This window comes from Lepus europaeus, chromosome 11 (assembly GCF_033115175.1).
Source record: "Lepus europaeus isolate LE1 chromosome 11, mLepTim1.pri, whole genome shotgun sequence".
Classification (NCBI taxonomy): domain Eukaryota; kingdom Metazoa; phylum Chordata; class Mammalia; order Lagomorpha; family Leporidae; genus Lepus; species Lepus europaeus.
In genome coordinates, this window is record NC_084837.1 from 58,298,572 (window position 1) to 58,325,911 (window position 27,340).

The window sequence follows — 27,340 nt, forward strand, 5'->3', positions numbered from 1 at the left end:
TAAGAAATGCAAGATACTGGGGATACACAAGCCTGGGAGTGGAAATCAACGTGCAGTGGGGTAAGTGACAGCCAAGTAGCTGATGCAGTTGTCTCAGACTGGTGAAGCTAATGCGTGGTAACCTTTTCCTTAGATCATTACCTCCTGTCAGTCCCCTATGTCAAATCTCCCCTATCTTGTGAAAATACATTAATTGTATCTTGGGCAAGCTGCAAAATATCTCAGGCACTTTCCATTATTAAAAGGATAATTTGTCACCTTCAGTTATTACCCAGTTTAAAAATACTTTTTCCTACCACATTTAAAAACATTCATTTACCTGTTGCAGCCCAGTTTTGTGGCTACAGGGACTTGCATAAGCAAAGAACGATTTGCCCTTTCCTGTCCATCTTCCCCACTTTGACCTTGGTACAGGGGCTGAGGGGTATTCCCGATTTGCTTTGGGACACACGCTCCACCTTGAGGTGCATCTCCACACTCCCTTTTCAAGGCCCAATTCTGGAGCCTTTTAAGGGTTACCTGTCTCTCTTCTTGATTTGTTGTGATTCTCTGGATGCAGGCACCATGCAGCTCTCTCAATGTCTTTCAGTAACTAGTTTCTTCCCCACCAAAATATCCAAGCAACTAAATAAGAACTGGCTTAGGGGTTACGGCTCAAATCTGGGTGTTCCTGAGTTTGAGTCTTAACTCTGACTTCTAATTTCAGCTTTCTGCTAGTGGAGACCCAGGGAAGCAGCAGTGATGATTCTGGTAATTGGGTCTCTACACACATGGGAGACCTGGACCTGCAGGCTGGCAGTTGTGGGCATTTGGGGAACGGATCAGTGGATAGAAGGATAGAAGACTTCTCTCTCTCTCTCTCTCTCTCTCTCTCTCTCTCTCTCTTTCTCTCTCTCTCTCTCTCTGTCTCTTGAATATGCAAGTAAAAACTTTAATATCCTATGGCCACTTTCCGAGGCCTCTGACCCAATCAGACCCTGGTGATGCTCACTGATTGACAGAAAAGTCACATTTTGGTGATGACAAATGGAGAGACACAGGATGCTGCATGCTGTCATCTCTCTCCCTCCAATTACACCTCCCATGCCAAGGTAAATACAGGGCAAATGGGAAAATCAGTTGACTAACCAAATGACCAACTAAGAAAAGAAACACCCACTTCCCCTTTTTGCCAGCATCTTCAATGTTTTTGAATTCCATTCACATAGTTTTACTTTATAAAGACCATGTCTCCAGGAGTGATGGCAGGATAGGAGTTGGAATGGCAGTGTATAAACCAAGGCTATGGCAATGAAGACAATGCCTCATTGGGTGAGGAATAATGAAGGCAAGGCTGAGGGTGCTGCCAAAGTTTCTTGCAGGGATGACTTGGTGAGTAATGGTATAATTATTTTTGAAAGAAAAAGGAATGCAGCAACATGCTGGGTGGGAAAAGAATATATTCTGTTTTCAATATTGGTGTTAGATATACAGATAGAATGGAATATGACTAGGCCTAAAAATAAATATGAATTACAAGTAGTGAAATATTCCAAATCTGAATGGAGAATCTAAGCTTTGGTGGATATGAAAAAAAAAGCAATGCCAAAAGAAGATGGTGAACAGAATCCTGATTTCTGAAAGACAGTCTTAATCGGTCCCTGGACAAAATGGAACATTATGAGAAAGAAAAATTCTAAAGCAAGGTATTCCAAATGGGGACAGATAAGGAAACAGAATCTTTGAAAATATATTTTCAATTTAGCATTCAAAAAATAATAGGATAAAAGTTGAGTCAAATAATTAAAGAAATAAGAAACCATTCCAAAATAACTGCTACATAGATGTTTTTAGAATCTACTTCAAAAAGAGGCAGCAAATGCAAGAATGGGCACTCAGCAAATGGTAAAGATCTTCTAAAAAATTGCTTCAAATATTGATGTGTAAGATAATGCTTGGGAAAATATATAACTTACAGATCACTTAAGAAAACTTGAGATTTGAAGGTATATAGTTTTACCACTTAATGGATGAAGGACTCCAACTCCAGGCTGTGTATATGAATTTCATAATCAGTGAAGAGCAGAGATACAGAGGAGTCCAAGTGTCGAGTTTAAGTCCAGGACTCTACCTCTTGTCAACAGCATCACTTTAACCATCTCTACTAACCAATTTAAGTCACTAGTAATACACTCCTAGGAAGCCATGAGGCATCATGGAGAACAGGTTCAATGGCTCCCTTTTTAAACCAAGTGTGAAACGTTCTAGGTAGTCTTTCGAACTATACCCATCTAGGAGGAAAACAGCAGTCATGGCCTGGGAACTCGGATCAGCACACAGTGTGTCAGTAAACTTCCACATTTAAATATCAAGTACAAGAACAAAATATTTAAGAATGCCACAAGTGGCTGTCTCATGTGATTTCTTATGTCTGTTTGGTAATTCAATTGTACAATGTAAATAGCTGGCAGCAGCAGTGCTGTGTGCTAAATATCTCATTACAAAAGGCTAGAAAACTAGAGAGTTACTAACAATTAAGGGTTGGTACACACAAGTAGCCAAAATTACAGTTTACAAAAGAATGATAATTGCTCAAGAAGATAGAATGGATGCATATAATTGGATTTGGTCATTCTACTTTTATCATGAATTTGCATTGCCTCAAATGAGTGAATGTAGTCACTATATAAATAAGCATGCATTATTTTCTATCCTGGCTTTCCTTTCTGCTCCACTGCTCCCTCACCCTCATCTTCAACTACATTGGAGTTTTTACCTTCTATTTTGACTTCTTGTCAGTGATTTCTTTTGTTTTTTGCATTCTGGGATAGCATTGGCAATAGACTTTGACAGAAGATTTCAAAATCTAATAGAATTATCAGCGCTTGGATTAACATATGTGTATTGAAACTATGATTGGTTGCATTTAATTACTGACCAAATGCGAAAACAAATATCAAAAGATAGTAGAGAGACTGCATGTTGTACTAACATTTGTAATATTTGCGATGTTGATTCTTTTTAAGTGTTGTTGATTATTGCCACATTTGTTCGAGTAAAAAACACCACTGTTTTTAACATTCATTGCAGTGAACAGATCCATGGGTTTCAAGAAGAAATGTAATTAAATGTTTCTATGACAAACTTAAGGGGTACAATAGCATACTGCATAGTGTGACAAAAGAAAAACTGTTGGAGAAGACATAAGATATTAGGACAAGAGAAGGGTTGCTTTTTCAAAAAAGTTGACCTTCAGTTTTTTACTCATTACTGTTTTCTAGCAAGATTAAAAAAAAAAAGTTTCAGTAAAGTTGAAGACACAAAGAAGCCTTACTCATACCTGCCAACTTGTATAATTGGTTTCATGTTTTTAGATTGACTCTCTCACACTTCGGACGATTAAAAAATGTTTTCTGTTCTTCCTACATGATTTTGGACATCTGGAAGACAATTGAAATTTTAGTGGATTAGGTGGACTGATCTCACATTATGGTTATATATGTCAACTGGGCAAAGGGATTCCCAGAAAGCTGGTAAAACCCAGCGTCTGGGTGTGTCTGAGAGGCTACTTCCAGAAGAGATCAGCTTTTGAGTTGGTAGACTGAATAAAGAAGGCTGCCCTGCCTCCATGTATGTGGGCATAACCCAATCTGAAAAAGCAGAGAGAGGGCAAGTTTGCTCTCTGTGTGAGCTGGAATATCTATTTTCTTCTGCCTTTGGCCATCAGTGTTCTCAGTCCCAGTCCTTGACATTTGGGTTTGAGATATATAGCACCCAGCTAAAACCACCATTTTCCTGGGACTTCAGCTTGCAGACAGAAGATCACGGGATTTCTCAGCCTCCATAATTGCGTGAGACCATCCTTCATCATAAGTAAATAAATCCTGTTGGTTCTGTTTCTTCAGAGAACTCATTCTCTTGGACAAACTTGGCATTATCTTGAAACATACATGTAAAGGAAACACAAACCACTTGAAATTTTCCTAGAATATTCAAACTATATGGATGTTCAAAAGAGATGCAACAAATTGTTCATACTGAAAAGCTCTCTGTAAATGATTTTTATGGTATCTTGAGTTGTGCTACATTGTTTAAGATTCAGTAATACACAGGCTATAAAAATCTCATTCCTCATATCACTTATAACAGCATAACTTAAACATTTTGCCTATTCAACTTCAATCCCTCTTCCCCCCCCAAAAAAATCAACTCAAAAAATAAAAGGAATTGAATCATAATAAAATAATAAATAATAAAATGTAGCTTGATTGAGTAGAAACTAAAGGAGAGTATAAGTAGTCAACCCAGTTTTTGAAAGGAAGAAATGGGGCAAAGGGTGAACAATTGGCAATAATTGGATAAAATCAAGCAAGGGAATACTTGAGTTGTGCAGTAAGAAGTATTTCTTAACACTATGGTTTGTTGGATTCTGGAAAAATCACCCTTTCAAAGGAAATTGTATGAATTTAAACTTTCCTTTCCTTTGAGGGCATAAGTCTATTTGGACAAACTGTCTGTGTATACATCTAATAAACTGGCTTTACCCAAGATTTCTGTGAACCAGAAATTTTAAGTCATTTGGCCATTGATTCTGAAAATAAATTCTTCCCCTCCAACACTTTATTTTCCTTTTATAATACTATCCTGTAACCTACTTTTAAAATAAATATCAAGGATATGTGCTACTACTTATTTTGTCAGAGTAAAATGAACCAAATGAGAGTGGCCAGTTTTTCAATTGAGCTATTTTTGGAGTAGAAATTTATATCTATTAAATAAAAACTAGTCATTTGATCTTTGGTAAGAAAATGTTTTCCATGAATATTGTAATTCTAAAGTAACAAAAAAATGATCTGTTTCCAACTATAGAATTGATCCATAAGATTAGAACATCCTCCATTCAAATACCATGGTTGTTTCATAAAATTTGTATATTTAATAAAATTGTGTACTTATACACTTATATATAACATGAGTAAAATATAACATAAATGCACATGGAATACATTATGTTCTTAATAAATACTGTGTATTATTTTTATAATTATGATAATCATTTCTACATTTATTAAACTAAAATTCTATCAGTATGTTAGTATCAACAAAATATGTTATGTCCTTTGGACATAAAATTACATAGTTTTCCACACAAACTATAAGAAGTTTCAAAAGACAAAAAGTTGAAAAATGTATTTGTTTTGGAATATATTATAATCTTTGTATGTTGAAATAGCAAGTAGAACTTACCCCCTTGTTCTTCAACATAATGCCTATGTTAAGGTATATGGGGGGAAAAGGAGATTGCTCAAATATGAGAAACATTATATTATCTCTTTTCAGGTAAGACTCGTTCACCAAAAACAATTTAGGACCCAGAATGTAGGTTCACATCTTGTAACCAAGCAACGATTGACTGCTGTCTCCCAGGTATTCGTGTCATGGTTGGGAAATTGCTTAGGACACCACTGCCCATGTGTTCTTCTTGACCATTCTGAACTAGGAACACTTGACCATCCCAAGCAAAGAATAAGTCTCCTGACATGTTTGTTTTTAATAGAGCTGAGCACAGTGATGCTATTTGCATCCTCCTTGAAATGAAATGCTCAGTAATTTGGGGGGCTGCTAATCTGCTTAGCAGCTGTACTGATGAGCTGGATTTATTTAACTGTTATCATGAAGCTGACCTACGTTACAGTGACAGATAATGTTACCATGAACAAAAATATCATCTTTCTTGGGCTTTGCTTTTCTTTGAAAAGAGAAATTTACATCCAAAAATTCCACTTTTCCCTACTCTTTAAATGTAAATATGTCAGAGATATATTAAAATGGCATTTGATATAGAATACTATATTTAAAACAAAGTTGTCATTTGACTCCCGGTGAATTACTCGTAAATTCAGGACTGAATAAAGAGATCAGATTGCATTAAATGCATTTTGGTATCTATGACTTTATGAAATGAATTAAAACTGGCTGATCGTGTCTCCAGTGCATTTCATTTTCCGTTGATTCATGTACTGTAATATAACCTTCAAAATTCCCTTATGCCAACAAACTCACTCAGATATGCTGAGTATAGGAAGAGATTAAAGTGGCTATGAGATTGAAAACTGTACGAAGGCATCAGATAATGTGGTAGAGGTATAATGAAAGTGTAAACAAAGCCAGTAAATGTAGAAATTACTGTTCATATAATCCACTGTTGAATTCAAGGGACAGCTTAGCTTCTGACAAATATATATTAATACCCCACAAATTGGCAAGATCAATACTCCAAGCCCATTTCATTCTTATTAAAGTATTTTTCTCTTTGAGACTAAGCATTAGGAAGGCCTGCCATTCTCCTTTGGAAAATGTAATATTTCCCCAAAAGGAATTTAGCATTCAGGTATACTCAGACTCCCTGCTCTGAAAAACATCAGATGATTTCCCTCCACTCTGTAAAATAACCTTTCATATTTTCCTGAGCAGGAGCTTTCCATTTCTGCATTGTGAAAGCCAATCCATCCTTTAAAGGCTCTTTAAGCTGGAGGGATGAGGGGAGGGGGAGCATTATTACTGCGCTAGGAGCCTCTATTGTTTCAGTAGTAGTTAGAGCTATGGATGAATGCTTTCAACAGAAGTTAAAAGAGATAATGAGTCTTTAATGATACAAAATCAGAGCCTTGTGTGCCTAGTGAAGCCTGACACAATCTCCAGCTTGCAGCCAGCAAGGAAAATTCATCCGCTCTCTGTTTTATAGGCCAAAAGTACCCACAAAGTAACTTCTTGGAAAACAGTGTCTTCCTTAAGATAGGATCAGTGATATTTGTCTCCTAGGTTAAACTGTTCTGGGTTGCAAAGCAACACGGGGCAGGGGTGGTAATATCTGTGCTCTTTCTTTCAATATGTATCTCTTGAAGGTTTCTACCTTAAGCTCAGTCATTTGTATTTTATTCTACTTTTTCAATGACAATTTTCTTTTGTGCTTATATTTGTTTCTCTTCTTTTCCACCAAAGTACAGACAAGAAACACCATGTTTACCTGCCTTGGCATACCATTTACAATGCTGACCAGAGAGCAGATTCCTTGGCTCAACAGAGAGATTTCTTTTCTTTTTTTTTTTCTTTTTTTTTTTTTTTTTGGTCCACCACGTATTAGGAAACTGGCTCAAATCTCAGCTGTGTCAATGTGTTAAGTCCCAGCCAAAAACTTCTGGAGAGCAGTGGGGGAAAAGACTCCTCCTCCATGAACACAAGCCAGGCTCCTTGATGTTAAATCAGATTTGCTTCTGAAAGGATTGGCATGTCTGATATGATTAGGAAGCTTCAGCTGTGCTGATTATAAATTAAAATTAAGAAAAACAGATTGATCTGGAAAATAAGAAACATAAGGCTACATTGCTGCACTCTACTCTTTGCAAGGATGCTTAAAAAGTGATAGCAATGGGAATTATTTATTGTAGGAATCCTAACTAGGTTATTGTATAAAGATTTGCATGCTATCATCATTGTATTAAGGTGCCAAGATCAGTTACAAAAATGACAAAAGGGAAACATCAACATGACTTGGTGTGCATTTGGATGCATTTTTCTTTCTTTAAAAAAAAATGCTCATAAGTATGAGTGAATTTGGGAGCTAGGGGAAGGTGGAATTAGGTAAATAGTCCATAATTTGTTCAAAGAAATTCAATTACTGTGTTGGATTTTTTTTTTCTTTGGAAAATTTGTTTCATTTTCCCTCCATTCTATTTCATTTCTTCTCATATCTATTTCCAGCATTTGCATTCTCATTTTGAAACCTTTGGTGTCAATGAGGAATAATCCTTATGTTGTAAGCAGAGAAAAAGGGAAGTGGCCAGGGGGCAAGGGTGATATTTAGACAAGTTACAGGGCTGGGAATATCACTATGTCCCTAAATCTGTACACATGAAAGGTATCAAATTTGTACACCTTCAATAAAATTTGTACAAGAAGGTAGGGGAAGAGAAAAAAATGACAGAATTGTATATATATATATATAATTATATGACAGTATTGCATATATATATATATATATATATATTTGAAAGGGGGGTGGGAATCTCCCATCTACTTGTTCACTCTACAAATGTTTGCAACAGCTGAGGCTGGGCCAGGCTGAAGTCAGAAGACTGGAAATCAATCTGAGTTTTCCAGTGAACAAGCTATTTGAGTTTCCTCCCAGAGAAGGTGTTAGCAGGAAGCTAGAATCAGAAGAGGCAGGACTCAAACTCAGGCTGATATAAGTGTGATCCAAGCAGCACCTTAACCACTAAGGTAAATGTGCACCCCCAGAAATGTGTGTTTTAACCTCAATATCCTTATTCCTCTTCCCAAACAGACTTCTATTTCAAACCATGTATTATTAGGATACAAAGAAGAAATAACTGTTGATAATTTGGGAATATTTTTAAAAACTAATTAATTTTAACTTTATTATGGTGAGGTTTCCAATCTATTATTACCTGCCATTAACACAAAATATGGTTATAAATAGGTGAAAACATTCTTAGCAAATCTTATCTTCACCAAATAATTGGGGTGTCTTCTCTATAGAAAACTCTAATTGTTAACCAAGAGAATTGTCACACTGTCTCTATCACCTAAACTCATAATATTCATGAGAACACAGAAGTAGGGGACTATACTGAAACTCCAGGTCTGGAAAGAGCCATGACTTATTTTTTCAAAATCTTCTCTCTCTCAGTGATGTTGGGCAATAAGCAGATAAGAACTTATGAACTGTTTCCTTTCTCACCAAGTAGAAAATAATGGATATAATTAATTTTCTTTAGCCTAATTAATTAAATGAATTCAGAATGCCACACTTTGCATAGCACATAAGCCTAAAGATGGGCAGGACTGCATCACTGCTTTGCAAAACTAGCATATTGTTGCCATCTGAATAGAACCAATATCAGGATACATCTGTACCTAAAAACACTGTCAGGAAACAAAATCTTGAATCATACAGATCATGTAATATATTCATTCAAAAAATATTTACCAAGTGCCTACTACATTCATCAGTCCAACAAATACATATTTTTATCGTGGCATTCACATTCTACAAGCTGGGAATACAGTAGGGAGAAAAGCAGATGAAAATCCTTGTGTTGCATTCCAGGCTCTAGAAGAAATGCTGTGAATACAGCAGAAAGATGAAAAGCGAGTTTAGAGTCCATTGAAAATGATGATCAATAAGCAAGTAAATTCATGCATTTTTAAATACATACACAAATACATAAAGCATATCACTGTGAATATGTGAAACAAGCATGATGTGATCGAGGAATAGAAAAAAATTGACATGGCTCATCTAGATTAGGTATAAAGATAAGTCTTTTCAGAAAAGCAGAAGTAAGACTTTCAGAATCTTACTGAGACTTTTTCTCTCATACCTATGACAAATGATTTAAAGGATTTATTTACTTAATTGGAAGGTAGAGATAGAGGGAGAGACAAAGAAAGGTAGGGTGGGGTGTGGGGAAACAGAGAGAGAGATAGTGGGGTAGGGAGCTCTCTTCTAGCCACTGTTTCACTCTTAAATGACCACAACCACCAGGCTGGGCCAGGCTGAAGCCAAGAACCTAGAATTCCATCTGGGTTGTGCACGTGGGTGGCAGGGGTCCAGATATTTGGGCCATCTTCTGCTTTCCCAGGAGCATTAGCAGGGAGCTGGATTGGAAGTGGAGGAACCAGGACTCAAACCAGCACTCACGGGATGCCAGCATTGCAGGAGGTGGCTTAACCCACTGTACTACCACTCTGCCACCTCCCCCTGCCTCTCCCCAGGATAACTTTTCACCAGAAATGCCACTGAAATACAGTTCAATCCATTATTTTGCTAGAGTAAAATGAAGGCAGTAAATAAGAGTTTTTTCAATATATGGATGAATTTTCTAGGGATATTTGTAAGGAGTTTTTCTTTCTAATATAAAAGCATAAGTGAACATATTAATATAGAATTTATTCAAAATGCACTTTTATGGTAATTATGTTCAAAAAGAAAAAATAATGTTGAAAGATTCAGATACTGGTCTGTTACTAGTCATACACTTTGGATAGGCTTTTTTCTATGTATATCATGCTATTGACAAATACACAATACTATATGAAATATTTTTACAAAACCAGGAGCCTTACAAAAGGGGTTGTTTCCAGTGTTTTGATAGTGTTCATCTACAATGCTAACTATTTTTTTTTTGACAGGCAGAGTTAGTGAGAGAGAGAGACAGAGAGAAAGGTCTTCCTTCCGTTGGTTCACCCCCTAAATGGCCGCTAAAGCCAGCACGCTGCGCCAATCCGAAGCCAGGAGCCAGGTGCTTCCTCCTGGTCTCCTATGCGGGTGCAGGGGCCCAAGCACCTGGGCCATCCTCCACTGCCTTCCTGGGCCACAGCAGAGAGCTGGACTGGAAGAGGAGCAACCGGGACAGAATCCGGCGCCCCAACCGGGACTAGAACCTGGTGTGCCGGCGCCGCAGGCGGAGGATTAGCCAAATGAGCCCCAGCGCTGGCCAACAATGCTAACTATTAAGTAGAAGCTTTCATCTATAATGTTAAGCTGGTTTTTAAAATATTAGAATAATATAAAGATACCATAAATTTTAAAGAAAGGAAGACAACTGGGTTGGCCATTTTGCCCATCCTATTCATCCAGATATTTTTTAAAAAACATTTAGTTATTTATTAGAAACACAAAGTTACAGAGATGGAGAGAGAGAGAAAAATCTTCCATCCACTGGTTCACTCCGCGAATGGCCACATTATTTTTTTTTAATTATAAAGTGTTTATTTTGGTATGATTTTTTTAAAAATTCAAGCATAATATTTTTCACAATATGCATTATCTATGAACTTGTTGAAACTCTTCTATTTCCTAATCTGGTTGTAACACAAGCATGCTCATTGTGAGATAGTCCATTAAGCTATACATGTATGAACTGTGTACTTTTCTGTCTATATCTTATATTTATATTCAAGTTTAACAAAGAGAGGCATTGTGCTAACTGATGTAGCCTGGATCCTACTCAGGCCTTGGAAGTAGTAGTTTATCAGGGTGCCAATCAATATCCATCCAATTCAGACCCCACCATCCTGGAAAGTTTCCTTACGTAATAAAATTCTCCTCTCATTTGTACTCCATTTTTTTTTAACTTTTATTTAATAAATATAAATTTCCAAAGTACAACTATTGGATTATAGTGGCTTTTTTCCCCCATAACCACCTTCCCACCTGCAACCATCCCATCTTCCACTCCCTCTCCCATCCCATTCACATCAAGATTCATTTTCAATTATCTTTATATATAGAAGATCAATTTAGTATATTCTAAGTAAAGATTTCAACAGTTTGCACCCACTGAGACTCACAAAGTATAAAGTACTGTTGAGTACTAGTTATATCGTTAATTCACATAGTACAACACATTAAACACAGTGATCCTACATGGGGAGTAAGTGCATAGTGACTCCTGTTGTTGATTTAACACTTGACACTCTTATTTATGACATCAGCAATCACCCGAGGCTCTTGTAATGAGCTGCCAAGGCTATGGAAGCCTCTTGAGTTCGCCAGCTCTGATCTTATTTAGACAAGGTCATAGTCAAAGTGGAAGTTCTCTCCTCCCGTCAGAGAAAGGTACCTCCTTCTTTGATGGCCCGTTCTTTCCACTGGGATCTCACTCACAGAGATCTTTCATTTAGATCATTTTTTTTTTTTTTGCCGCAGTGTTTTGGCTTTCCATGCCTAAAATATTCTTATGGGCTCTTCAACCAGATCTGAATGTCTTAAGGGCTGATTCTGAGGCCAGAGTGCTGTTTAAGGCATCTGCATTCTATGAGTCTGCTGTGTATCTGCTTCCCATGTTGGATCGTTCTCTCCATTTTAAGTCTATCAGTTAGTATTAGCAGACACTAGTCTTGTTTATGTGATCCCTTTGACCCTTAATCCTATCATTATGATAAATTATGAACTGAAACTGATCACTATAACTAGTGAGATGGCATTGGAACATGCAACCTTGATGGGATTGAATTGGAATCCCCTAGCATGTTTCTAACTCTACCGTTAGGGGCAAGTCCAATTGAGCATGTGCCAAACTGTACATCTCCTCCCTCTCTTATTTCCACTCTCATATTTAACAGGGATCACTTTTCAGTTAAATTTAAACACCTAGGAATAATTGTGTGTTAATTAAAGAGTTTAACCAATGGTATTAAGTAGAACAAAAAAATATTAAAGGGAATAAAGTAGTAAGTTGTTCCTCGACAGTCGGGACAAGGGCTGATCAGGTCATTGTTTCTCATAGTGTCCATTTCACTTCAACAGGTTTCCTTTTAGGTGCTCAGTTGTCACCGTTCAAGGAGCACATACGATATTTGTCCCTTTGGGACTGCAAATGGCCACATTAACTAGGGCTGGGCCTGAACAAAGTCAGGAGCCTGGAACTCTTCATATCTCCTAAATACTTGGGTCATCTTTCAGTGCTTTCCCAGGTGCATTTGCAGGCAGCTGGATCAGAAGTGGAAGAGCCTGAACTCAAAATGGCACCCACACTGGATGCCAGTATTGCTGGAAGTGGCTTAGCTAGCTCCACTACAATGCCAGCCCTTCATTCAGATACTTTTATTTTCCATAGTAACCATTCCTGGCTCAGAAAGTACAGTTTACAACACATCTTTTGAAAAAATGGTTGTTACCAAATACATTTCACTACTATATAATATATATAATATATAATTAATTAAACCTCTAAAAAATTCAACTAAAACCTTCAGTGCGAAAAAAAATAAAATGATCTTTGTTCAAAAATTAAAGCATAAGGCAGGCATTTGACACAGAAGTTAAGATGACAATTAAGGTCGCCTGAATGCTATATTAGAGTGCCTGGTTCATGTTCCAGCTCCTCTGTCTCTGTCCAGCTTCCTGTTAATGCATATCCTGGAAGGTATCACATGATTACTCAAGTACTTGGGTCTCTGCTAGCCACATGGAAGAGTCAGATTGGGTTCCAGGCACCTGCCTTCAATCTTGCCAAGTCCTAGCTATTGTGGGCATTTTGGAGGGATGAACCTGAAAATGGAATATTTCTTTCAATCTATTTGTCTCTCTGTTTCTGCCTTCCACATAAAAGTGGCAAAAAATGAAAAAGATTAAAGTAGCATATTAAAAAATAATTGAACCATAATTCATTTTATCACCTGACTATGCAATACAAAGTAAAGAGATAGTAGTTTCATTGCATTAAATTGAGAGTTAAAAAAACTGATGAATGATAAAAGACAATAGTACATTCTATCAAAGAAAATAATTTCAAACTGCATATAATATTTTGCCTTTTTAACCTTAAATTTTATAATATCCAACTATCATTATTTTTGAGTTATATAGATCTGATAGCATTCTTATTTCTTTTCCTGCTTAGTTGACTTTTTAAAAAATTTTACTGTAGATTTTTACTAAAAATATTATTCTTTCCATCTTTCTTAGTCAATTACCAAACAAATGAAGAAAATATTTTCTATTATCCGACATCTTATTTTAAGCTACTAATAAATTTCCTGGTAGATAAAATTAATATATACTGTGTCCTTGTGCATATAATCAAAACTTTTATTAGAAATCAATAGCAGAGCCTGCTGTTGTAGTACAGTGGGTAAAGCCACAGCCTGGGATGCCAGCATCCATATAGGCAATGGTTCATCCATTAAGTGTTCCTGAGAATTTATTTTTATAGGATAATCTGTCATAATCTTATATAACTTTCTATTTGCTATAATTCTCATTCTTTTTGGCTTTCTTGAACATCCCCATTATTCAGTTCCTCTGTTACTCTGCAACGATACCTGACTGTATTTGATGTAAACTAATAATATTTCAATAAGTATATTATCTTAGGATTCTTATAGTAGGCAAGCAACAAAAACCCAACTGTAAGTAGCTAAAGCAGAAAGAGAGGAATGTAACCCAACAAGGAGAGGGAAAGGACACTTCAGTGTAGTCTGGCTCCACATATTGCCTCTCTTCTCTAGACATCAGTCTTAACCTCTCTTTAATCATATTGCAGACTAACAATTTCCATGTAGTCACACATATGCCAACGGGGAGTTTCTCAAGTCATCCTCATGGCTTGGACAGCAACAGTTTGCAAATCCCTTGGGAAAGACTCTAATTGACCTAGCTTGAGTTTGATGCCAACCCTGGAGTAGGTACTCTCCACAGGAGTAACACAGCCCTTGAAGAAGCATTATGGAATTGTGTGAAAGTAGTTTTGGTTGTTGCAATAAATGGCAGGTGCTATTGATCTTTAATATGCAGAAACTAGAGAAGATGGGTGCCTTGAAATTAACAGAGCAATCCCCCAAAATGAATATTCCTTTTCCAAATGGCATCCTAAAATCCTACTAGACATTTGTGTAAATATCTGAGCCTACAATATAATTGTTTCATATAGAAATGAATTATTTTATATATTTTAGTATATGCTAGATATTTTCTAGAGATTAATATACTCATTATTTTGCTCAGAACTTTATCTAAGATTATTCACTATCTCAGAAATATTCTATCAAACTGCACAAAACTAGTTGTGAAACTTGAGTCACATATAGAGCTGACATATATCAGTCTGATTTAACTATAATATTCTTAGGAAAAACAAAGGACATGAAAATAGAACATCACATAGCAGAAATACATGAATTTTACCAATAACTTTAGTAAATCTGCATGATTTATACTCACCAATTACTAAAAGACTCAAGATAGATTTAAAAAGTCAAGGTCTATCAATATTTTCCTACAATGTTGTCATTTAAAATAAGTTAAAAATACTCACCTATAATCAATTTGTTACCAATTTATGATAAAAGTTACAGAAATGAAGCCTCAGAATTTATAAAATTTTATAGAAATTTAGCAAAGTCATTTTAAATCTTTCAAATCTAATAACAAAAATAGGTTTGTATTTTATAAATGTGTTTTATTTGATCTCCAGGAAGAAATATTTATTCCATTTTACAAAAGTAAATATGATAACAATAAACAATTTATAAAATATAGTATTATCCAAAAATTGATTTTAGAAGGAAAAAGTGGACTATACAAAGAAATTGACAATCTAAGGATGGAAATAATAGGACAGGAAAATATAAACTAACGTACAATTGGGATAGCAATATTTACTTCTGACAAAATAGAATTCAAGTCAAAGACTTATCATGAAGTGTGAAAGATGCTACTTAATGGTAAAAGGCACACTGGGTTTAAAGGAACATATCTGTACCTTACAATGTTGTATAGGAATACGTAAAGTAAAAACTAGCAATTATACAAGCAAGTCAAATATCACTGTTGTGATTTTAACACACCCCTAAAGGAAAGGGACAGATACAGTCAGCAAAACAGTAAGTGGGACACAGACAACTTAGAAAAGTCAACTGTTCATTTCAGTTAACCCAATCTACTACTTACTAAAATTATTCTCTTAAACAGAGCATATATATTTTGGTTTTGAGCTCACTTGGAGCATTTCTAAAAATTCAGTCCTGTATTTTGCCACAAAGGAAGCTTCAATAAATTCCAGAGGATTAAATCACATAGTGTTCTCTAATGGCAATACTGTAAATTAACAACCAAGCAGTAACTCCAGGTCCCATCTATATGATATAGAAGTATTCAAAGGATATAAAAGAGAAATGATACCATTTTTTAAGTTAAACAACAATAAAAATCCTATAGACCGAATTGTATGGCATATAAAAACTGAAAAGACAAAATAAAATGAAGCTAAGCACTCACTCAAACTTTTGATAGGTATAGAGTAAAATTATAAACAGAATAGAGAACAAAATAATACAGATTTAAAAAATCAATAAAACACAAAGCAAAAAAGCAATACAGAATATTTATAAAAGCAAACTGATATTAAGATGGATAAATTAAGATGAACCTCTAGCAAGACAAAGCCAACAGAAAAGAAGATGCAAATAAAAGAGATCCCAATGATACAAAGGGAAATATTTAAGGGAGAAAAAGACTTTTAAACTAATAAAAAGTATATTGTCAAAAACCTCATAAGCTGATAGGTTTGAAAACCTAGAGAAATAAATGTTTTTAAGGAAGATTTATTTATTTATTTGACAGGCAGAATGACAAGAGACAGACAGACACACACACACACACACACATACACACAGCACTGTTGAATCCACTAGTTCACTCCTCAAATGCCTGTAACAGTCAGGACTTGGTCAGAACAAAGACTTGAGCAAGGATCTCCATCCAGATCTTCTGAGTGGCAGGAACTCAGTAATTGAGTCACCATCTGCTACCTCCAAGGTTGCATCAGCCAAAAGCTGAATCAGAAGCTAGGAGTAGCCAACTAATATTCTTACATGAGGTGTAGAGGTCCCAAGCATTGACTTAACCCACTGTACCACAAGGCCTACCCCAATACACTTCTTTAAAAAAAAAATTCAAGATGAAAAAAACTAATTACACCAACAAACTCAAACCCAGATTCAGTTGGTTTATAGGTAAATTAGCTAAAACTTTCAAATAAGAGATAACACATAATTCCTATATCATGCACGGAAAAAATCAATTTAGATGCTAATATATTAAGATTAAATGAAATTATGATTATACTAATATTGCACAACAGGAAGGAAAAAAGTCATAAAGTAGTTGAGAGTACATTGTTCAAATGTGAAAATGTTTATATACCAAGTAGATTGTGAAATATTCATTGCTCTAGGGAATAAATTTCGCATTTATTCCAGTAATGGTTTGCCCCGTGGAACCTGCATTCTCTCTTGATTATCCTTATAACAAAAACTAACTCTGTGTGGGATTTATGTATGTTTCTGTGTCCATGTGTATCTGTGTAACATGTATGTATAATATATATATACACATCACACATATGAATATTAGTACAACATTGTCTTACTTTCTAATTAGATAAAATTGATTTCTTATTTTTGCTATGCAAGTTGCAAAATTGGCTGGATGCCCTGAGTAGCAATTTAAAGCTCTGTGTAAGTTATAATGCTCTATTCTATCCTTATTTACCAAAAAATTCCTCCAAACAAAATTGACAAAACAGGCTATGCTATTTCTTTTGAAGCTGTCTTCTTGTCAATAAAGTTTACACATTTAAATGAATACTACTCTGTATAATTTTCAGATTATATTTCACATTTGCAGCTGGAACAGATACTAAAAACTGCCATAAAGTGTGCTCACTTTCTTTGCATAACAGATGCTTCAAGAACCTGGGTTTCCTACATATTTCCATTTTTTTTAAATGCACAGTTTTTGAAGAGGTTTGGTTTTAAGGGTAGGAAATTCTTTCTTTCAATTGGGTTTAGAACAATAGCTTTACAATTGACAAGATGGTATTAATCTTTGTTGCTGCTCAATAAATGCATAGGTATTGTCAAACTTTTACATGATTAAGTGAGTAGGCATAAAGGCAACAGAAAAAAGAATTCCAAAAATACCAAAGATATTAATAATAACTGTAAAGCTGTTCTCAAAATAAAACTTACAACCTCAGGAGCCTCAGAAAACAGTTTCATTTACTCTTTGTGGCACTAAATTAGCTATAGAGCATTGCCTAGTTACTTCATCCTCCTAATCTTCAGTTGTGTTATTTGCAAAAAATGGATATAAAATGCATACCCAATGGAGTACCAATAATGATTGTGATAATATATGAGAACACATCTGGCTCCATGGGGGCCCTTGGTCAGTTTGCTGGATTTTAAATCTCCATCTAGTAAATCCTTTATGATGTGCATTTTATTAAGAACACAATTGTGTGGCCATAAGCTCACCCCACACGTGAGTGAAGAGCAATTCATCAAAGCAGTCATTGAAGGCCATCTTCAAACTTGTAGTCCTGAAATGAGCTACATAATCTGCAAAAAAGTACCTACAGGATCATTCTGTCATCTATAATTCCGAGGCATTTACTCAAGTTTTAACCCAATCACTGAGAAACTTGTAGAGAAAAGACTGACTATTGATAATAACGATCATATTTTTTGTAGCTTCTATAATCTAAATGATCCTAAGTAACCCACCATTCTGAGTCTACCTTTTCCTTTTATATCCAAAGAAATTAAGACTTGCCTATTTCTGTGAAATTCCTTGAAGTTTCAAGAAATCTTGTCTTCTTACAAATATTTCTGAATTTTCCAATGGGAAAAATTTTGTATCTTTACTCAAACTAAATTTCTCTCCTTAAAAACCTCTGGTAGGGGCCGGCACCGTGGCTTAACAGGCTAATCCTCCGCCTTGCGGCGCCGGCACACCGGGTTCTAGTCCCGGTTGGGGTGCCGGATTCTATCCCGGTTGCCCCTCTTCCAGGCCAGCTCTCTGCTATGGCCCGGGAGTGCAGTGGAGGATGGCCCAAGTGCTTGGGCCCTGCACCCCATGGGAGACCAGGAGAAGCACCTGGCTTCTGCCTTCGGATTAGCGAGATGTGCCGGCCGCAGCGGCCATTGGAGGGTGAACCAATGGCAAAAAGGAAGACCCTTCTCTCTGTCTCTCTTTCTCACTATCTACTCTGCCTGTCAAAAAAAAAAAAAAAAAAAAAAAAAACCAACAAACCTCTGGTGGTTCTATAATTGCCTGTCTATGCTCCTAACACCAAATCAATGCTTTGATTTTTTTATATAAAATTAAAATTATGAGGGGCTGGTGTAGTGGCACAGTGGGTAAAACTGCCACTTGCAGCAATGGGATCCCATATGGGCGTCAGTTCGAATCCCAGCTGCTCCACTTCCGATCCAGCTCTCTGTTGTAGCCTGGGAAACAGCAGAAGATGGCTCAGACCCTTGGTCTTCTGCACCAGCATGGGAGACCCAAAAGAAGCCCATGGCTCCTGACTCTGGATCTGCCCAGCTCCAGCCATTGCAGCCATTTAGGGAGTGAACCAGAGAATGGAAGACCTCTATCTCTGACTCTCTGTAACTCTACCTGTCAAATAAATAAATAAATATTCAAAATGATGGTTGAATCATCAATCATTCATAAGTCCTGAATTCAAAAATATTTTCTAAGAACTCTGCTGATATAAGAGTTATAAAAATGAGTAAGACAAGCAATCCCTGGACTTCTGGGGTTTGTAGTATTCAGAAAAGAGATATTAAGCAAAGAATTACATTATACTTTTAATAATTAATTACAGTTTTGACACTTGTCCCCCCAAAAAACATAACTTTCTTTGAAAGTTTGTGTTAACTTTGTTACTTGGTCTGATCTAAGGACCAGAGAAGACTTCTCTGAAAAACTAGCAAATGGAAAGCTTAGATAGGAGCTGAACTTACCCAGGGAAATAGGAGCACTGTAGTCACGTTACAGCATATGTGAAAGTCGAGAGGTGGGAAAGGATATTTGAAGTATTTAGAGAACTCGTAGCGATAAACTTACTGAATGAGAGGACCAATAGCATAAAATCAAGCTACTCAGAAGGCAGGATCAGATCATGGAATAATTATTTGCTTTATTAAGGACCTTTATCTGTGTCCCCCAAAAATGAGAAGCAACTTATGATTGTGTAGGTTGGAGTATGACATCATCTAAAATGTTCTAAAAGATCAGTCAGTATTTGTAAGATGTTCAGCATTCTGAACAGATGAATTTAATGGTGCGTACTCATTTGGGGAAAACATCCTTGAACTGTTGCCATCAAGTATTTGGTAGACAGTCCTCTTTTTGAAGCACAGAATCAAAATACCTTTGCTCTTTCAGAAGGATCTTTTTTTTCAAAATGATAAGATAATATCTTTTATTGTCATTGTTATTACTTATAGTGATGACTCTGCTACTTAACTGCTTTGTGGCCAAAAGAAAAAGATAATGTGTTCACTTTGCACATTTATTAATTAAGTAAATGGATAGATTTTCAACTTTTAAGCTTTCTATTCCTTTCCTGAAACACTGATTAAGTAACTGCTACATTTTTCTTCAAGTGAGCATTTGTGTATGATAAAAGTAAACAGAGCTCAGACTCCTGTTAGTGAAACCTGTTGAAAGGGAAGACTATGAATACTGAGGAAGTGACACAATGGCTCACTATATAATAGTTAGATATTATTTCAGTGGATTCTAGAGTTCAGATTTCAGGTGTGGCAGGGAAGTAGTTTAGCAGTCGTTATTTTGTCCCTATATAAAAAAAGAGCCAGGGAAAAAATGTCAATAATTCCCAGATCTATCAGAGAACAGAAAGTCTTGGAACAAACAGCCCCATTGAAATTAGAAGACATATCAAACAATCACTGCTGAAATTTGCTTTTTCATAGCAGAATCTACTTCTTCCATAAAACAGTTGGAACACTTAAGATGACAATCTTGACCAAATCCCGGAAGCTGTTTGAGATTAGCATGAGAGTCACAAACTTCTGGGGCCATAGTGAGACCCCACACTCTTGTTGTCTACCTGCAGGAAGAGGGAGGACTAATTGTCATGAAATACACCTTCCATTTTGTCCATGACCAAGACCTACTTTCCAGAGGAAAGGACTTTTCAGGAGCCTCCTCAGCTGGAAGAAGAGAATTCCTTTCACTCTTGCCCCCTCAAGCCCTCCTGTCTTACCCAAGTGGCAGAAGGGTAACCATAACCAATGGCAGTCAGATCTTGAAGGAAGCAGGTTAGGGATGCTGCCATGAGGGAAGATAGCAGGACGCAGAGGATACACATTGTGTCACTGAAGGAACACTTGGGAAGGTGACAACCTGGTGACATAGAACCACTGAAAGACTGAAAGTTAGTAGGAAGATTACAGAAGGCTCTATCCCAGCCTCTGAATTCACAACCAACAACAACAAGGCTCTGACAGTGGTTCATAGTTAGAAAAGCTGCACAATACACAATATCTCTGGGGAAGAGTATGCAAGGGAAGCCCTAAAGCAAGAGGAAGATGAAAACAAGGGCAAAAGAGGAATTTGAAGTTGCTGGCACCTGGAGATATAGAGAACATGAGCAAGACAAAGATCCCAGTCATATTAACTAAAACTTACACCAAAGACCTATTTACCCCTGCTCCTATTATCTGATTCAGCATTTTTGCCTTCCTACAAAAAATTACAGAGTATGTCAAAAGACAAGCAAAAACACAGTCCAGAGAGAAAGAGCAAGTATCAGAATCAGACTCATCTGTGATATTGATAATAGAATTATCAGTCATGGAATTCAAAATAGGCATAATTAATATATTAAGGTCTCTAATGAAAAATGAAGATACCACGCAGGAACAGACAAGTCACATAAATAGCAATACAGATAAAACACTGTAACAAAGTAAATTTTCAGTGGACTCATCAGTAGACTAATACAACTGAGAAAAGAATCAGAGAACTGAGGCTGGTGTTGTGCCACTGTTGGTTAAGGCACTGCTGGCAAAGCAGGCATCCCATATTGAAGTGCTGGTTCAAGTCCTGGCTACTCCACTTCTGATCCAGCCCCCTGGGAATGCAACAGAAGGTGTTCTAAGTACTTGGGTCCCTGCCATATAGGTGGGAGTTCTTGCCTCCTGGCTCTGGCCAAGAAGCGAACCAAAGGATGGAAGATATTTCTCTTCTCTCTCTTTCTCATTCTACCTTGCAAATAAATAAATCTTAAAAAAGGAATGAGAGAACTTGATGATAGATCAAGAGAAACTTCCCAAATTGAAATATACAGAGGGAAAAAAAGTAAAGACATCTAAAAATTGTGGGATAACTTCAAAAGGTGTAATATATGAATAATTGGAATACAACAAAGAATAAATTAGAGCAAAAGAAATATTATGTAATAATATTATGTAAAGAAATATTATGTAATTATGTAATAATGGTTAAGAACCTTCCAAAGATGCATATCTTAGGAAGCTCAGAGAAATACATAAACACATATGGACAAACACACATGCACCTGATCATACGCTACTTTAATAGCAGAATATCAAAGACAAAAAGGAAATCTTGAAAGAAGGAGAGTCCAGGAAAAAAAAAGAAATACCTCACATAGAGGAACAGTGATAACAATCATAGCTTATCTAACATGAAATTCAGTAACTTTCCTATATAAAAATTAAATTTAAAAAATTTGCCATCTGGAGCTGGCATTGTGCCATAGCTGGTAAAGCTGCTGTCTGTGGTACCAGCATCCCATGTGGGCACTGGTTTGAGTCCCAGCTGCTCCACTTTCAATCCAGTTCCCTGCTAATGGCCTAGGAAAAACAGCAGAGGACGGCCCAGGTGTGAGGGCTTTTGCCACCCATGTAGGATACAAGGATAAAATTCCCGGCTCTTGGGTTTGGAGTGGCCATCTGGGGACTGAACCAACAGATGGAAAGTCTTTTTTTCTGTTTCTCCCTCATATAACTCTGACTTTCAGATAAATAAATAAATATTTCTTTAAAAATTACCATTTATAGCCCAAGTGTTTGGGCTCTGCACCCCATGGGAGACCAGGATAAGCACCTGGCTCCTGCCATCGGAACAGCGCGGTGCGCCGGCCGCAGCGCGCTACCGCGGCGGCCATTGGAGTGTGAACCAACGGCAAAAGGAAGGCCTTTCTCTCTGTCTCTCTCTCTCTCACTGTCCACTCTGCCTGTCAAAAATAAAAAAAAAAAATTACCATTTATAATAACACTGAAAATTTGAAGTGCTTGAGCATAAATCTAACAGATATGTATTTGCATATAGAAAAAATAAAAAACACTAAAGAAACCAAATAATATTTAGATAAATGGAAAGAAACTTCATGTTCAGAGATTGGAACTCCAAATTGTTAAGATAGCAATTCTTCCCAACTTAATCTATAGACTTACAGCAATCCAAAAAAGAAACTCCTAGGAAACTACTCTGTAGATATTAACAAATTGATTCTAAAGTTTATATAGAAAGGCAAAAGACTAAGAATAAGCAAAATATTGAAGAAGAATAGATAAGTAGGAGGAATTAGGCATACCAGGACTTCAAAACTTACTACAAATTTAAAGCAATCAAAAGAGTATGGTATTGGTGAAAGAAGAGACCTGTACATCAGTGGAACAAAATAGAAAGTCAAGAAATAGGCCTTTTCAAATTCAGTTAACTCATCTTCATGGAACAAAGGCAGTTCAAATCAAAAAGGATAATTTTTTATAAAAATCGGTACGACTAAATGTCCATATGCAAAAAATAATAATTAGACACAGAATTTAAACCTTTCACAAAAATTAACTCAAAGTGGATTATAGCCATAAATATAAGACAAAAAAGCATAAAACCGTTAAAAGAAAAATATAGGGAAAAATCTAAGTGACATCAAATTTGGCAATGAGTTTTTAGATACAACACCAAAAGCATAATCCAGAAAGAAAAATCATAATTTGGACTTCATTAAAATTAAAATATCTGCTTTCTGAAAGGTGCTATTAAGAATATCAAAACACTACCAAAATACTGAAGAAAATATTTGCAAAACACATCTCTATAGAAGCATTTCTATCTAAAATGCAATGAATTCTTAAAACTCAACAAGAAAACAATCTTATTTACAAATGAGCAAAAGATCTGAATACACATCACATAGGATGAGATATACAGATGACAAACAAGTGTATGAAAAAAGTTTTACTTTCATTTATATCAGGGAATTGCAAATTAAAACAAGATACCACTGTACACATATGTAAATGTCTCAAATCCAAAACACTTGACAATAACAAATTCTGACAAATATATAAACAACAGGAACTATTATTCAATGCTGATGGGAGTAAAAATAGCACAGCCACTTGAAGACAGCAGCTGATTTAAAACATAAGGGCAGGCAGTGGTTAAGGCAGCTTGGGACACCCACAACCCATAACAGAATGCCTGGTTTCAAGACTTGACTTTGTTCCTGATTCCAGCTTTCCGTTACTGCATACCTAATAAGGCAGTAGGTGATGGCTTAAATGGTTCAATCTCTGCTGCCCATGTGGGAGACCTGTATTGAATTCCTCCTTCTTGGGCACTTGGGGAGTGAACCAGCAGATGTGAAGTTGGTTTCTTTCTCTCTCTGGCTCTCTTCCTCTCCCATCTCCTCCTTCTCTCCCTCTCCCTTTCTGTCACTGATGCCATTTCCATCTTTCTCCTCTCTAATCAGTTTTAAAAAGATAATAAAACGAAATCTTTACTTAATATATACTAAACTGATCTTCTGTATATAAAGAGAATTGAAAATGAATCTTGATGTGAACGAAGGGGAGAGAGAGCGGGAAAGGGGAGGGTTGCAGGTGGGAGGGAAGTTATGGGGGGGGGGGAAGCCATTGTAATGCATAAGCTGTACTTTGGAAATTTATATTCATTAAATAAAAGTTTAAAAACAAACAAAAAAAACTAAACATAGTCTCATCACTTGATTCAGCAATATACTCCTAGCTATTTACCCAAATGAGTTGAAAACTTAATGTCTACACAAAATCCTGCATGTGAATGTTTATGGTAGTTTTACTCATAATCTTTGATGATAATGAATGAATCCAGATACACTTCTATAGGTGGGTAAAAAGAAACACTGCATGTGTGTGTGTGTGTGTGTAATGGAATATTTTTCAACTATAAAAAAAAATGAGCCATGAAGTCACAAAAACACATGCATATTGCTAAATCAAAGAAGCCCGTCTGAAAAGGGTTGTGGGGTTGTATTTTGTGCTTCTAATCACATGACATTCTAGAAAAAGAAAGCTACAGAGATAGTAAAAAGATCGGTTGTTACCAAGGGGCTGGGATGAGGATGAACAAGTGAAGCACAGGGAACTTCTAGGGTGATGAAACTATTTGGTGTGATACTATAATTATGGATTCATGATATTATGCACCTGTCAAAGCCAGTAAAACTTCATAGTATCACAGGCAAACCTTAGTATACATTTTTTTCCGTAAGTTATTTAGGAGGTCAGAGATTTTCCAAAAAGGATTCAGATTGTGACAAAAGAATCTAAATGTATTACAAATATATGAAATAATGACAGCAAAGTTCGTGGGTGGCAAGTGATTTTGGAACTGAATGGAATCTATAAGCCTAGGGACCAAAGGAATCACATATAAGCACTGTCCTTGTTTAAGTTGTTTCTTAGTGAGTCAATGAGGTCACAGTTCTGATGCTGCTATACATGTGTTCTAGAATGTAAAAATTACATAAATGGATGGTGGGAGTCAGTTTTCTCTCTGTTACAGTCAGAATTTACAGATAAATAAGGGGAGAGGCCCAGAAAGATTCCTATGCTGATCAATTAGAATCACTGATTTCTGAGAACTCGGGTTTACTTTTATTAGTTAGTGCACATCAAAATATGTGTAGATAAATTCATATATGCAAAGATTAGTATATACAACAAATTTCATTGTTCTGTCACTGTTAAAAAAAATGACACTTCAGTAGCAACAATCATATCCAGAGCCCAGAACTCAGTTTCTAATGCTATTCTCCAGTAAATAACCAGGTCTCATGGCAGAAATGGCTGATTCTGAGAATTATAAAGATAATTGAAAATGAATCTTGATGTGAATGGAATGGGAGAGGGAGCGGGAGATGGGAGGGGTGTGGGTGGGAGGGAAGTTATGGGGAGGGGAAGCAATTGTAATCCATAAACTGTACTTTGGAAAATTATATTTACTAAATAAAAGTTAAAAAAAAAGAAATGGCTGATTCTAGCACTGGAGCAGGATATATATACAAAGCATTGTGAAGTGATAGAAAGTTAGAAGGTATTTTAAAATACACAGCTATGGGAGTATGCCAAAGGAGCACAGGAGCCAACTGAAAGAACTCTCAGAGAGAAAACAATTTGAGCAATAAAGAAAGTAGCATTGGATTATAACCCAGAGAATAAATACCCCATGAGTTCACATTGCTGTAAAATAGTGATCTAATGAATTAATAAATGGGAAATAAGAGACAAATCTCCTTGAAGAATACCAAACCATAGTGTGAATGCTGCGTTCTAAAGGAGAGAGAATAACTTCCTATCCTTAGTGTTATGTTGCACACAACTTCTTTCCAAAGAGTAGGGGAAAATGGGGAAAAGAGCATGGTAACTTTACAGTGGAAAAAGCTGACAAACACAAGTGTAACTATTGTTATCAAGGTTTGAACATCAATGGTCTTATATGGACAGCATGTACCCAAGTTATGATTGACAAAAATGAGAACTTAATCTGAGGTCTTCATAAAACCTGATAACCCAATATAGTCCTCAGAAAACCTCAGACTAATTCCAACAGAGAGGCAATCTACAATATACCTATCCAACATTCCTCAGAACTGTCAGGGTTATCAAAAACAGGGAACATCTGTGAAACTGTCACAACTAAGAGAAACCTAAGAAGACATGAGTGTTAATGTTCTGTGGTAATCTGGAAGACATCCTGGAACTGAAAAAGGACATAAATAGAAATAAAGATATCTGAATAACTATGGCCTTTAGTTAGTAATGTATCAATATTGGTTCATTAATTGTAAAAAAAAAATACCATATTAAAGTAAGAACTTAAAAACAAGAGAAACTAAGAAGTATGCAGGAATTCTGTTCTACTCAATTTTTCTCTAAGTCTAAATCTTTCCAAATAAAGTGTTTAGCTTTTTTACAAAGCAAGAATTCAATAATTTAGCCATGACTGCCCAGTGGCTACAGTGGTATTCTACAAATATGCAATGATGCTGACACTAGCAGCTAGATACGGAATCACAATTGTACCCAGCCATGACTACCTTCAGACTTTCTGTTGATTCTGTGAATTAATTGATATCTACAAAGTCTTTTCCTGCCTTACTTAATCAGGATCAGGTTCTGTTGCTGGCGAAAAAAAAAAAATCTTTACTATTAATGAAATTGGTAACAGGAAATGAGATGCAGACAGGAGAAGCTCAAGGCAATGAGGATAATCTTGGGTTGGTTATTGGACCCAGTTGAGGTTAAACAGTTGTAGTCCAGTATCCCTTGGAGACTCTATTATCCCTGCTGAGGGAGTTATCTTTAAGAGGAAATAAGCTCTCCTGCCCCACTCCTTTACTCTGCCACCCCCCCCACACACACATAATCTTCCTTTACTACCTTCTCAGCTATACATTAATTCAAATCTCAGAAATCCTCAGGAAGAAAGTACAAAATCCAAGGGAAAAAGGCCTATACTCCAAGGGCTTTGTCACTTTATTTGGAAGTATTTGTTATATGAGACTAAATACTTTGAATTGGATTTTTTATGGAGTACATTTGCTTATTTGAGTAACTGAGGTGGTATTAATTGCAACTTGAAGGTGTGGTAAAATTCCAAACTATAAAAGCCCATTTTATTTTTAAAAGCTTTTTTATTTATTTGTAAGTTAGAGTT